Source organism: Hyla sarda, chromosome 9 (genome assembly GCF_029499605.1).
Source record: "Hyla sarda isolate aHylSar1 chromosome 9, aHylSar1.hap1, whole genome shotgun sequence".
In the NCBI taxonomy this organism is placed as follows: domain Eukaryota; kingdom Metazoa; phylum Chordata; class Amphibia; order Anura; family Hylidae; genus Hyla; species Hyla sarda.
In genome coordinates, this window is record NC_079197.1 from 92,281,490 (window position 1) to 92,294,281 (window position 12,792).

A 12,792-nucleotide genomic window follows, 5' to 3' on the forward strand; every position below is an offset into this window, starting at 1 on the left:
AAATCTAAAATCTGTAACTATGGCAGCAAATGGCATCACTATATATATGTGGTGTCTCCTGTACTTTTCAGGTAAAGTGCGAGCTGATCAGCTACCACCGGACCATCCTCCCAAAACCAACGCACGGCAGGTGTATGGCAGCACCGAATGCAGAAACAAGGAAGAAATGCCAGCGAGGTAAAGCGGATCCCAGATTTATTAAATGGATAAAAACAGGAACGGTAAATACAGGGTTACGCGTTTCAGGCGTGTAACAGGACGCCCTTAGTCATTGACTAAGGGCGTCCTGTTACACGCCTGAAACGCGTAACCCTGTATTTACCGTTCCTGTTTTTATCCATTTAATAAATCTGGGATCCGCTTTACCTCGCTGGCATTTCTTCCTTGCTCCTGTACTTTTCGTCTGCCTTGTCAGGCAGAGTACCTGCATGTCCCCAAGGTCCCCCTTATAGTATCCCCATAATTTATATATGTTTGTACAATAAAAGTGTACTGTTTCTTTAATGTTTGTACCACATGGTTGTTACCCAGGAGGCACTAGTGACCAGATGACCCCCCCAAGTGACCTTGCTCCTTGCACAGCCCCCCCCCATGTAACCAGGCTGCAATCTCTCTCTTAGCACATTGCTACTTCAGCTGAGGTCAAGTTCAGTCAAATTGTTCCAGTGTCTGTGTCCAGAGCAATGGAGGCCTCAAGCCTAAAGTCCTGCAGCTACAAGTCGGTCATCAGTAAGTCAAGTCATCGTATCATCAGTCACCATATCTGTCAAGTCCATCTGTAGTCACAGTGGCCTGCACTAAAGTCAGTCTAACTACTGCAAGTCCCAGCAAGCCTGAGACGTCCCCGTGTCACTGGTCACCTCCCTGGGATATTTGGCTGTACTGCAAAGACGATATCACCTATCTTGCCTCAGTAAAGCTGCTGTTATCCTTAATTTGGCATTGGTGTCTTCATTGCCCCTGCCTAACCCCGAATCAGCGGTATTACCTTCGGGTGATTAAGGCTAAACTCCGCCCTGGCACCACGACAAGAAGGGGTTAATACCATCTGCCCCTTGGGCCATAACATCTGCCCTGCATTGCACCCCAACACCATATATATAATTATATCATTATAATTAGCAGAATATAGCATATATGATTACATTGGCCAGCAATCCCCTCCTCATTGTAACGTTGTATAGTAAAGATTGTACACAGGGAATGTTCTGAAATATTCATTTCTGGTAAATTCCATCCATTAATGAGTCACACCCTGATAAGCCCCGCCCTACAGCGGCACCCCCTTATAAACCCCGCCCTAATAGAGCCTAAGTGTCCCTAGAAATGTTTCCCAGTATTGATCCCTATGGGGCATTACAGACCCCTGTATTACTGTAGTATACAGTAGGGTGTATATCCGCCATACTCTACCTCACCAACGAACAAGTCCACACAGAGGGACTATAAATGTTCCAGCCTGCACCCTACAGAGGGCTCCTACACGCCCCACCTCCATACTGTATTATGGATATGGCGCCATTTTCCCCGTCACACGGTTGCCCTCACAAGCCCTGTGTGTTGTCCTATGTGTAAAAACACCCTGCTGACACATAAAAAGGCGGCTCTATTGCTAACACGTCAGTGGGCAAGTATGGCGAGCTCCCGCTGACTTGTTCTTCCTGTTTACAGTCCCTCCCTCTTCAGAATCGCACGTAGGCAACGGGGAGCCGCCGCCATGGTGGCCGCGGAATAACAACATACGCCATTAGCTCGGCAGCATCAGCAAAGCCGCGTCGGGCCGGGACCTTATGTCACCATGAAATATTGCGCGCGTCAGTAACTGTAACGCGGCCAAGTGACCTAAAAAAGAATAGTGTATTCATCCGCCTCCTAATGTTTATAACGCCGCCGCTCGTATCACGGCCCCAGAGACGAGGCCACACTGTACGCATGCGCGATATCGCCTCCGCCCAATCTTCCACAGAGCGCTTCCTATTAACCCTTTATGTTGGCCTTCGTGGGTATCGACGGCGGCTAATACCATAATGGCTGCTAATCCATTGGTGGAGTAGTAGGAGCATTGTGAGCTGGGCAGGACGGGGAAGTGATTACACAACAGAGACAGCGGCTGCTCTTTATGTGTAATGGAGTCTCACACCCCCGCCTGAGGCGTCCAGCTGGGATCTCTAGTGTTCCCCCTCACACAATAAGTCACTGAACAATAAGGCTCCATTCACACATACTGCAGGAGACACCCGTCTGGGGAGGAAGGGGGGCACATGGATCTAGTCTGGTGGTGGGGGGTCCTATAGTAACAATAACCTCTCCATTCAAGGTGTTTGCACTTCCATTAGCTCTGTGACATGGAAAGCTGGGTGACTACCAGATGACCGCCATTATAGTGCCCACAAATGCTAACCTTCACCAGGGGCATAGTTATAAAGGTAGCAGTCGCATCGGGGGCCCCAAAGCATGTCTCCCCCATAAGAGACCAGTAATATAATTGGCATATGGGGCCCTGTTGCAGATTTTGCATCAGGGCCCAGAAGCTACAAGCTACGCCTCTGACCCGCCTATAGTGAAGGGCCTATAGGCTGTAATGGCTGCTATGATTGTCACCCACCCAAAAATATCTATTAATGGATTCTAGATAAATGCCCTTACGAGAAAAAAATAATAATAAAGTGCCCCTACAACAGTGGTCTCCAAATTGTAGCCCTCCAGATGTGGCAAAACTACAACACATAGCATGCAAGTCTGTAAATGTAGAGTGGTAGGTAGTCTCAAAACTGAGGACCTCTAGCTGTTGTAATACTACAACCCCCAGCATGCTGGGAGTAGCAGTTGTGAAAATGCTGGAGGTCCCCGTGAATCACCAGATGATGCAATGTTACAATTCCCGGCATGTGAGTCTTAATGAAGGGTGATGGTCTCAAAACTGCAGACCTCCAGTACAGATGAGCTAATTTACAGTAAATTCGATTTGTCACGAACTTCTCGGCTCGGCAGTTGCTGACTTTTCCTGCATAAATTAGTTCAGCTTTCCGGTGCTCCAGTGGGCTGGAAAAGGTGGATACAGTCCTAGGAAAGAGTCTCCTAGGACTGTATCCACCTTTTCCAGCCCACGGGAGCATCGGAAAGCTGAACTAATTTATGGAGGAAAAGTCATCAACTGCCGAGACGAGAAGTTTGTGATGAATCAAATTTACTGTAAGTTCGCTCATCTCTAACCTCCAGCTGTTGCAAAACTACAACCCCCAGCATGCCCGGACAGCCAACGGCTGTCCGGGCATGCTGGGAGTTGTAGTTTTGCAACAGCTGGAGGTCTTCAGTTTTGAGATCACCGCCCTACATTCACAGACTCACGTGATTGAATTGACAGGGACATTTCTTGGTCATTTTAGGCAGACATGATACACGCAGCTCTATTGCTGTACATTATCCTTTAGGCCTCATGCAAAGTGGAAAGGCAAGTGTTCCCCAATCTGGGCTTCTATGGCTGTTACAAAACTACAACCCTTATCATGCCCTGACAGTCATGGTTGGAGTTGCTACAGCTAGGAAGCCGCAGATTGGGTAAGAATCTGTTCACATCCATATTGCACTATATTACAAATATATTTGCAATATGGTTTCCAATGGATTAAAGGTATTATAACAACATGGTCTACTATGGGGGGGGGGGGGGGGGGGGACAGTTGGTTTGATTATTCAAAACAATTCTCTGCTGTAAAAGAAAATACAAATCAAATATTGGTTATAAACACTTAAGCCTTTATTGTTTGGGAAACAAAATATAAACAAATAGTTTGTAAACAACAGGTTACTTTTGTTACATTTCTGACTTCTGGTGACTTCACACTGAATGTTCCAGTGTCTCTCCCTCTGGTGAGGAAATGATCAGGACTTCAAAGTGAAAATGTGGAACTTGATGGACATGTTTTTTGTTTTACCGTACTACGTGTAAAATCTAAATGCCCTCTTCTTATGTCAAACACTTCCATTCCGTCACCTGCTCAGATGATAGAAAAACTATTCTACTTGTAGTGTATTGTATCAAATCTGATGACAGAACTGCTCTCCCTGCATATTACAAGAGCGAATATGTTCTGTTTTGTAATCCATAGTATGCACACATAAAGGCAGAACTATCTGAATGAGGCCTACGGCTAGGATTCCACTTGGCTTTTTTCTGGCAGTTTTTGGAAAACTGCCACTGCAGTTTTTGAGCCAAAGTCAGAGGTGGATCCATAAGGGAGGAGAAGTATAAGCCCTCCCTTTATATGTCCTATTCCTTATGAATACATTTCTGGCTTTGGCTCAAAAACTGTACTGGCAGTTTTCCAAAAACTGTCAGAAAATAAACCAAGTGGAAACTTAGCCTAAGGCTGGTCCTAATATTGACACAAGACTTGAACTTTTTTTATTGTTCTGCCAAACTTGGATTTAGATGCCCCTCAGTTCTCCTCAAACAAAGAGAGATCTAGGTCCAGTGGCTATACTGGTAAGGCTGCATTCAGACGATTGTGTCATATGGCCACCGGATCCTGCAGGGAAATTTAAAAACTGTCTGCTGCCGTCCGTATTCCTGTCGGACCCGCGCCGCATCCCATTCGTTCAAATGGACTGGACGGAGTCAGATAGTAACGCCAGTCGGCTAATTTTTTTAACCACATCAGTTTTATTGCTGGACTAAAAACCATGGCAGACCACGTTTAACAGTCCGGAAACAAAACCGTATATGGTCGAAAAATTAGCCGATCAGTCACTGACTATCTTACTCTCTGATCTGACGGCCGTAAGACACATTTGTCGTGTGTATGTAGCCTAAGGGCTTGTTCACATGAACGTCTGTCCCCGCTTATTCATCATGCCCATTCTCAAATCCGTTCAAGCCTTTTGCAAACTGCTGTAAACGAATCCCATTGATGTTGATGGGATTTTTTTACAGTCCGTTGCAAGCCATTTGCACCCGTTTGGTTCCTAATATATTATTTTTGTTGGCAAAAAGACGTTGCATGCGGTTATGATCATACAGCGGCTGATGTATACTGTTAACTAGAGCAGCAGGCCCCTATTCACTTCTATGGCCCAACAGGGACACCCCTAGTGACGCAGTTTGGGATGTGTCCACTATTTTAAGCAGACTTATAATGGAGCTCTTGCACTTTTGAAATAGCGCATACATCCCAAAAGGAGTCACTAGATGTCTCCGTTCTGCCGCAGAAGTCAATGGGGTCCGCTGCTCCTGTTAACAGTATATGTCAGTGCCCTGTTTTCAGCAGGATTCAGACAGGTACGATTAACTGGGGCAGGAATGCAACGTGATCGTATCCTAAATGCTGTTTTCTTATTCTTGTGCAAAACTATCTGTACTATCTGCACCTATTAACAATCTGACTTTAGATCAATCAGGCTTTAGATCTGTCACGTAATTTTTACAGATTTTGACTTCCCTATTGACGTTGATCAGGAAAATCTGCGTTATTTCAATCCTGTGTGAACAGTGCCTAAGAAGACTAGGGTTCCACTTCTATGTCTTTTAGAGTAACCGGAAATAAAAGCTAAATAGAGAAAGCCGATTATACCATGCAGGCCGAAAACTATTGGTAACTCGTCCATTGCTCCTCACGAATAGGCCTATGCCCTATGGTATGAGAATTGCTGCTGGGCAAGTGTAAATGTGTTAGACTTGAGCAGATCTATCCCGATACACAGCTAAAGACATACTGAGCTCCTATGATTTTTATATCAATTCCGATTTCCACGTCAATCTTTCCCGAGCAGATCGCCCGCGTACAGCACTGAAGGGGTTATCTAAACTTTTCTCCCTCCTCCTTTCCGGCAGCTGCAGAGTTAAGTCCCTATTATTACGTCTGACCGGAAGGTGGCGCTGTGCCCTAGCAAGAGCCGGTGCATTGCCGTGGAATGAGATTTGCCATAGAATGAGATGGTCCGCCTCCATCACATCCTATTGGCTCTCTCTTGTCACGTGACATATTTAAACGTCGCGCATCGATGCGCACAGTAGTGTCAGTTTGGCTATCACAGGGAGAGGATCTCCTCACCCTGTGATTGCTGAAGCTGTACGGAGCTCTCATGGCCTCTGTGGCCCGACAGAATTTCACACATGTACGCAGCTCTACTCCCCGTCCCGTTAACGCTCAGGGAGCGGGGAACAGAAAGTAGAGCATCGGGCGCAGGTTAAGTTATTCGCGTAGTGCTGCGCATGCGCAGTACTACTTTACCTGCGCCCGATGCTCTACTTTCTGTTCCCCGCTCCCTGAGCGTTAACGGGACGGGGAGTAGAGATGCGGGAGACGGGGAGTAGAGCTGCGGGCATGGGGCGCTCGCGGGGACGCACACTGATGACAGCGCCATCGGGCGTAGGAATCCCCATAGCGCTGTGGATCGCTCCCTGAGCGTTCACAGGGGACGGGGAGTAGAGCTGCGGGGGACGGGGAGGAGGGATGCGGGGGACGGGGAGTAGAGCTGCAGGGGACGGGGAGTAGAGCTGCGGGGGACGGGGAGTAGAGATGCGGGGGACGGGGAGTAGAGCTGCGGGCGTGGGGATCCTGATGACAGCGCCATCGGGCATAGGGATCCCGATAGCGCTGTGGATCAACAGTAAATGTATATGTGCCAGCCGTATGAGCTGCGTACATGTGTGAACTTCTGTCGGGCCACAGAGGCCATTAGAGCTCCGTACAGCTTCAGCTATCACAGGGTGAGGAGATGCTCTCCCTGTGATAGCCAAACTGACACTGCTGTGCGCATCGATGCGTGACGTTTAAATATGTCACGTGACAAGAGAGAGCCAATAGGATGTGATGGAGGCGGACCATCTCATTCTATGGCAAATCTCATTCCACGGCAATGCACCGGCCGTCACCTTGTGACCACCAGGTGGCGCCTGCGCGCCTCATTCGACTCCGAGCTGCCGAAGAGCGAAGAACTCGAGCCGAGCGCGAGCCGTCTCCAAAACGCTTCTTATTTCTCCTGTAAGCTTGGATTCGGGATTGGGGGCTTCTACTGTGGTGGTCTTACGTGTAAAAGGCGCGCACGGCTCTTTCTAGTTGGGATTAGCAGGAGGCGGTGGGACGAGGCCCTCCCCGGGGAGGCGCGCTGTGTGGGAGACGAGGTAAGTTGTAAAATGGCGGATACGTGTGTGGAAGTTTTCTGTCCGCGGCCTTGTTGTGGAGGAGCCGACTTGCTGAGGCTCTTTCCTCCGCTTCCTTCTCCTTTTGGTGGAGGTGTTTGGAGGAGAGATGGTGCCGGGGCCTGGGCCGGGAGCGGCGGTGGCGGCGGGAGGAGGCGGGGAGAGCGGCGGTGGGGGGAGGCGGGGAGGACGCGGCCTTCTCTCCAGGGATTTGCCCGGTTTCCCGCTGTCCGGGGACGTAAACACCGGTCGTCCCCTCCTCCCCCTACCCCGTGTGTGAGGCCTGGGCCGCGACCCGCGCTTTATTTACATCCTGTGTGTAGGGATAGGGGGGCGGCCTGCACACAACCTTGGGCACTGTGCCCCCTGACCCTGCCCCGGGCACCGACGGTCATTTTGGCGCCAGGCTGTAGAGTGCCAGGAGGAGCAGCCGGAGTGTCAGGCACTTCCCTGTGGAGTTCTGGCCACTTGTGTACTTGGTGCTGGGGGCGGCACGGTGTGGGGGTCTCGTACTGTTGAACTGCTGTTACTCTCTAGTGGGTGTCCTGGCTCCTTGCTGCCAGATGTGCCCCCTTGCCCAGTGTTATGCCCCCTGTATTGTTATGGAGCCAGCTGTGACTTGTGTGTTATGGTGGCCATATTGGTTGACTCAGCTTTCCCAAAGACAGATTTAAAGGCTTGTTAGGACTTTTAAAAACTCTTTGGGAATCCCTGACCACCTGGCTGATATGGATGGAAAGCAGAGGGGCTGGGGAGGACATGGGAAGTGGAGCACGCTATATTTGGGTGGGTTGTGCTGGTGACCTGCCCCTTGTCCTTATGTATATGTGTCAGCGATCTGCTGAGTGTGCCTCCCCTACTGCTGGATATATGTGCTGTGCACTAGGAAGTCAGGGTGAAGATGGAGGAGGGGGTTGGGTGACTTGTTCATGTGGTCACATGGAGGGGGTTTGCTGCTTCGGTGGTCTGTAACCTGTGGCTCGGCACCTGTTGTGAGCAGCTGTCAGGATATGCTAGGAGTTGTAGTTTTGCAGCAGCTGGTGTGGCAGGGGTTCCAGGTCACATGCTGTAGACCAGTGCTTCCCAACCAGTATGCCTCCAGCTGTTGCAAAACTACAACTTCCAGCATGCCCAGACAGCCGAAGGCTGTCTGGGCGTGCTGGAAGTTGTAGTTTTGCAACAGCTGGTTGGGAAGCCCTGCTGTAGACGGTTCTGCTCCTTGCTCCTTATCTGTATAACATTTCAGTTTGGACCTTGTGATCCCATCTACGAGCAGGAGACATTAAACTAATGATCTAATGTGGAGTTTCCCCTGAAAAGATCCAAGAATAAGAATTGTACACTTTCCTGCCCTTGATACTTAAAAGTTGTTACACATCTGTTCTGGGCAACCGACCCCCTGCCCATCCTGCCACACCTTCCTGTTTACTATCTGTTTAGAGCACATCCCCCATATCATCTCTTTCTTATGGGATCAGGCGATATCCTAATAAATGTAAGTCAATTCCCATATAAATAGGTCACGTGACTCACTTCTTGTTTGTAGCACATAAACCTTTTTATGTAAGTGTCGGCTGAGCTGCACGTATAACCATTTCCCACCCCATTGGCAGGTTCTGAGATGAAATATTGTTTTTCCATTCACTTAGCATTACTTGCAGCTGACTGATGTTTTCAAAGGGAGGGGGAGATGGGGCAACCTAACTGCGTCACACCACCACCGCCAGGGCCTTTGGCTTGTTTGCTGCCACCCTCCTCTTGTATTGCTTCCTATTTGTTGGCTGGGTTGGGGTGGGTGCGGTTACAAGTTTGTCCTGCTTCCAGTTACTGGCTTGTCCAGATCTTGTGAAGCTTTGCATATTTCCATGCTGAGAAAAAAGGAGAAACATTTTAACCTGTACAGTGCAGTCAGAGTTATAAAAAGTGCAGCTTTATGAATGCTGTAGACTGGCAGTAAAGATGTGCATAGAATACCTAATGGGAATGTGTCTGCCATCAGCATATCTTGTGTAAATGAAGGAAATGTAATGTGTCTGTGGCAGCGCTGAGAATTTTCACTTGCCTGAGTTGTTATCCACTATTGCAGCATGTGGCTATGGCTGCCTTTACAATCCAGAGGGTTGTTATTGGTCTGTTTGACACTTGGAAGTCCAATAACTGTATGTGTGTATAATATATATATATATATATATATATATATTTTTTTTTTATAAAGGAAAGTGATCTGTATTAAAGTTTTTTATTTAGGTTTTGTAGTCAAATAATGTCTGCTTGTCAATCATGTAGTTACAAGTATGAAAATAACGAACTTATATAATGCAGTGGTTTGGCGCAGTGATTTTATGCTGCTAAAGTGTGCAACTTTTCCCATAGACTTCTAAAGTTGTTGACTTTATGGTTCTGTTTTGTTAGGAATTTTGCAGTAGTAATATGTTTACTATGTACAAAAAGTCGCATCATTTTTTTTTTGAACAAATTTTTCTCCCAAATGTTGCAAACCCATGCCACCTTCAACCTCACTAGTAAAACTGCCTTTGCTTACTCCAGAAAATAAAGTAAAATAGCCAAAGTTACTGTATTCAGTACAACAAAATGATAACTTTAGTGCACCACAAACACAATTCCCACCTGAAAACACGCTAAACAAACAGGCTGACAGCAACCTGTTTTTAATAAATTACTCCCATTGTCTCTCAGCTTTGTGTTTTATTATTGGCTAAACCTCGGAGATTTGTCAAAACCTGTCCAGAGGAAAAGTTGCTGAGTTGCCCATAACAACCAATCAGATCGCTTCTTTTATTTTTGAAAAGGCCTCTGAAAAATGAAAGAAGCGATCTGATTGGCTGCTATGGGCAACTCAGCAATTTTTCCTCTGGACAGGTTTTGATAAATCTCCTCCAATATGTTTCTTCTATATTGGTAGACATTAAGTCAGCTTTTAAAGGGGCACTCCGGTGTAAAACTTTTTGAAAACGTCATCCCCAGGCTGGCGGCATGTAAACCAAAAATGTACTTGCCTGCTGCTGCTCCCTCTGTGTTCTGGTATTGCTATTTCCTTCCTCCAGTGCGGTTTCTTCCTGGTTGCCAGTGGTTGCAGCGGAAGTTGGGAACAAGAATACCTTGGTACCAAGGGAAAGGTGGCTGATAAGTCGAGGTTTCTGTTTAATATGCCGGTAGCCTGATGTTTCAGAAAAGTTCTTTACTGGAGTACCCCTTTGAACATTTCTGTCGAGATCTGAGGCTATGTTTACATGGCAGAATTTCCATGCAGAATCTGGAGGAAAAATAAAGCTTGGAAATTTTGCTATCTGAAGTTAACATTGTGGTCAATGGAATTTCCGCTTTCCCATTCACACAGCAGATTTTATGCTGCAAAAACATTGAACCTGTCCATAGTTTTTGCATTGAAATCCGTCGGCAATCTGTGTATTGAGTGCAAGAAATTCTACATAAATTCATCAGAAATTCCACAATGAATCTGCAAAACTTCATATCAACCTGCATTGCAGAACAAAATTTGAGTGAAATCACAGAAATTCTACTGTGTGAACACAGCCTGTGTCCTGTTTTAACAATTTCCAGACTGTGCTTCCCTGACCAGACACTATTCAGATATGAGATTTTTTTTCTTTAACCCAGATTTATAAACGAAAATCATATTTGCATAATTTTTATTGATACATCAGGCTAAATGTTTGCCTATTTTATTTTAGTGTGTGTAATATATATATATATATATATATATATATATATATATATATATATATATATGCACACACACACACACACACACACGTGTGGAAATTTAAAAAAAAAAAACTACTTGTCCAAGGGACTAAAGCGGAACACAATCTACTTGTCCCTCAAGAAAATCCACTTGTCCTGGTAGATGAAATAATTTCAACCAAAATAGTCTGATCCCCCCCCCCCCCCCCCCCCACTAGACCACCAGGGATGGATATAAGATCCCTTTAGACACTGCTGACAGCGGTGATCTAATGGGTTAATAGGTGATCGCAGCATGCTGGGCTATTAGCGGCCGGAGAGCTGTAGCTCCTCTTACACCCGAGGTATGCCCAGAAAAGTCTAGATGTAAATTTCTCATATGAAGTGACCAAAAATGAGCAATTCTGGACAATTATTTACATTTACACCGTTCACCGTACAGTTTAATTAACATCATATTTTAATAGTCTGGACATTTCCACATGTAGCGATACCATATATGTTTATTTTTGTACATTATTTTTATTTAAAGAAAATTGGAAACTTTTATTAGGAAAGGGGCTTATTCACATATATACGCACTTTTTAAAATATTTTAATCACTATTTTCAGTCTCAATAGGAACTTATGTGTTACTGTGGGGGGGGGGGGGGGTTCTGCTTCTCCTGTTTATGTGCTGCATTTTGTGTCAGAAAATGCTGGAAGTTGCATTTAGTTACTAGATAACTACAACTCCCAGCATGCCCTGATACAGTCTATGGTTGTGTGGGTGTTGCAGCATGTTGCACTGTACAGTAGTACAGTTAAGGTTATTGTGTATGCTGGGAGTTGTAGTTTTGGTTTGTGTCAGCTGCAGAGCCATAGGATGTGTCAAGGAATACTGGGAATTGCAGTTAGTAACTACAACACCCAGCATGCCCTGATGCAGCCTATGGCTCTGCAGCTGACCCGAACCAAAACTACAACTCCCAGCATGTTACACTCTATAGTTCTACAGTCTAGGTTATGGTCCAACATGCTGGGAGTTGTAGTTTTGGTTCAGGAGTGTTTGTCTGCATCCGTGGGGCTCTTGGTTGGCGGGTGAGTATGAAGGGTGGGATTCTGGGGGTGCAATTTAGTGCGGGTGCCACTAAAAATAAATAAAATTAGATGGCGCAACTGCCCTAATGCCCGACGTGACAGTCCGCTCCTATACAAAACATCCATGCATACACATATCATACATGCACGAGCCACTGCCCCCATATACATACACACACACCCCCGCCACTGCCCCCCACATCATACATCATACACTCACACATACATATACACCATACATATACACACATCATACATACACCTGCCGCTGCCCCCCCCATCATACATTACATACACACATCACACTTAGACATTATACACACATTATACATTACATACACATCACACATAGACATCATACACACATCATACATTACATACACATCATACACACACACACTCACACCATACATATCCACCAGTGTTTCCCAACCAGGGTGCCTCCAGCTGTTGCAAAACTACAACTCCCAGCATGCCCAGGGCATGCTGGGAGTTGTAGTTTTGCAACAGCTGGAGGCACCCTGGTTGGGAAACACTGATATACACCATACATATGCACACATCATACATACACCTGCCGTTGCCCCCCCCCCCATCATACATTACATACACACATCACACATACACTCAGACCCTACATATACACCCACCCTTCCTGCCGCCGCCTGTATTCTCGGCCTCCTCACCTGAGCCGCCATGAGTGGACATCAGAGCTGTAGTCACCGCCGGTGTGAGGTGAGATTTCCGTCCTACCCCTCCCCTCCCCCGCTCTGTGTTTTCCCCGTGCAAACAAGCAACCGCCCCGTGGTGGATTAGGTCCTGTCTAGACAGATCAGGGGGAGGGA

General features: G+C 46.6%; 1 protein-coding gene across 2 annotated transcripts in view; it reads left to right on the plus strand.

Moving 5' to 3' along the window:
* The first annotated feature begins 6,863 nt into the window (after positions 1–6,863).
* The window catches only part of STAG2 (STAG2 cohesin complex component), a 181,899-nt gene continuing 175,970 nt past the window's right edge, over positions 6,864–12,792 (plus strand). Inside the window, exon 1 of one of the 2 annotated variants that reach the window (XM_056541470.1) lies at positions 6,864–6,983. The gene's annotated coding sequence lies outside the window, so the exon portion shown is untranslated. Of the gene's footprint in view, positions 7,124–12,792 lie in introns of both variants that reach the window. The other variant, XM_056541469.1, reaches the window with a different exon arrangement.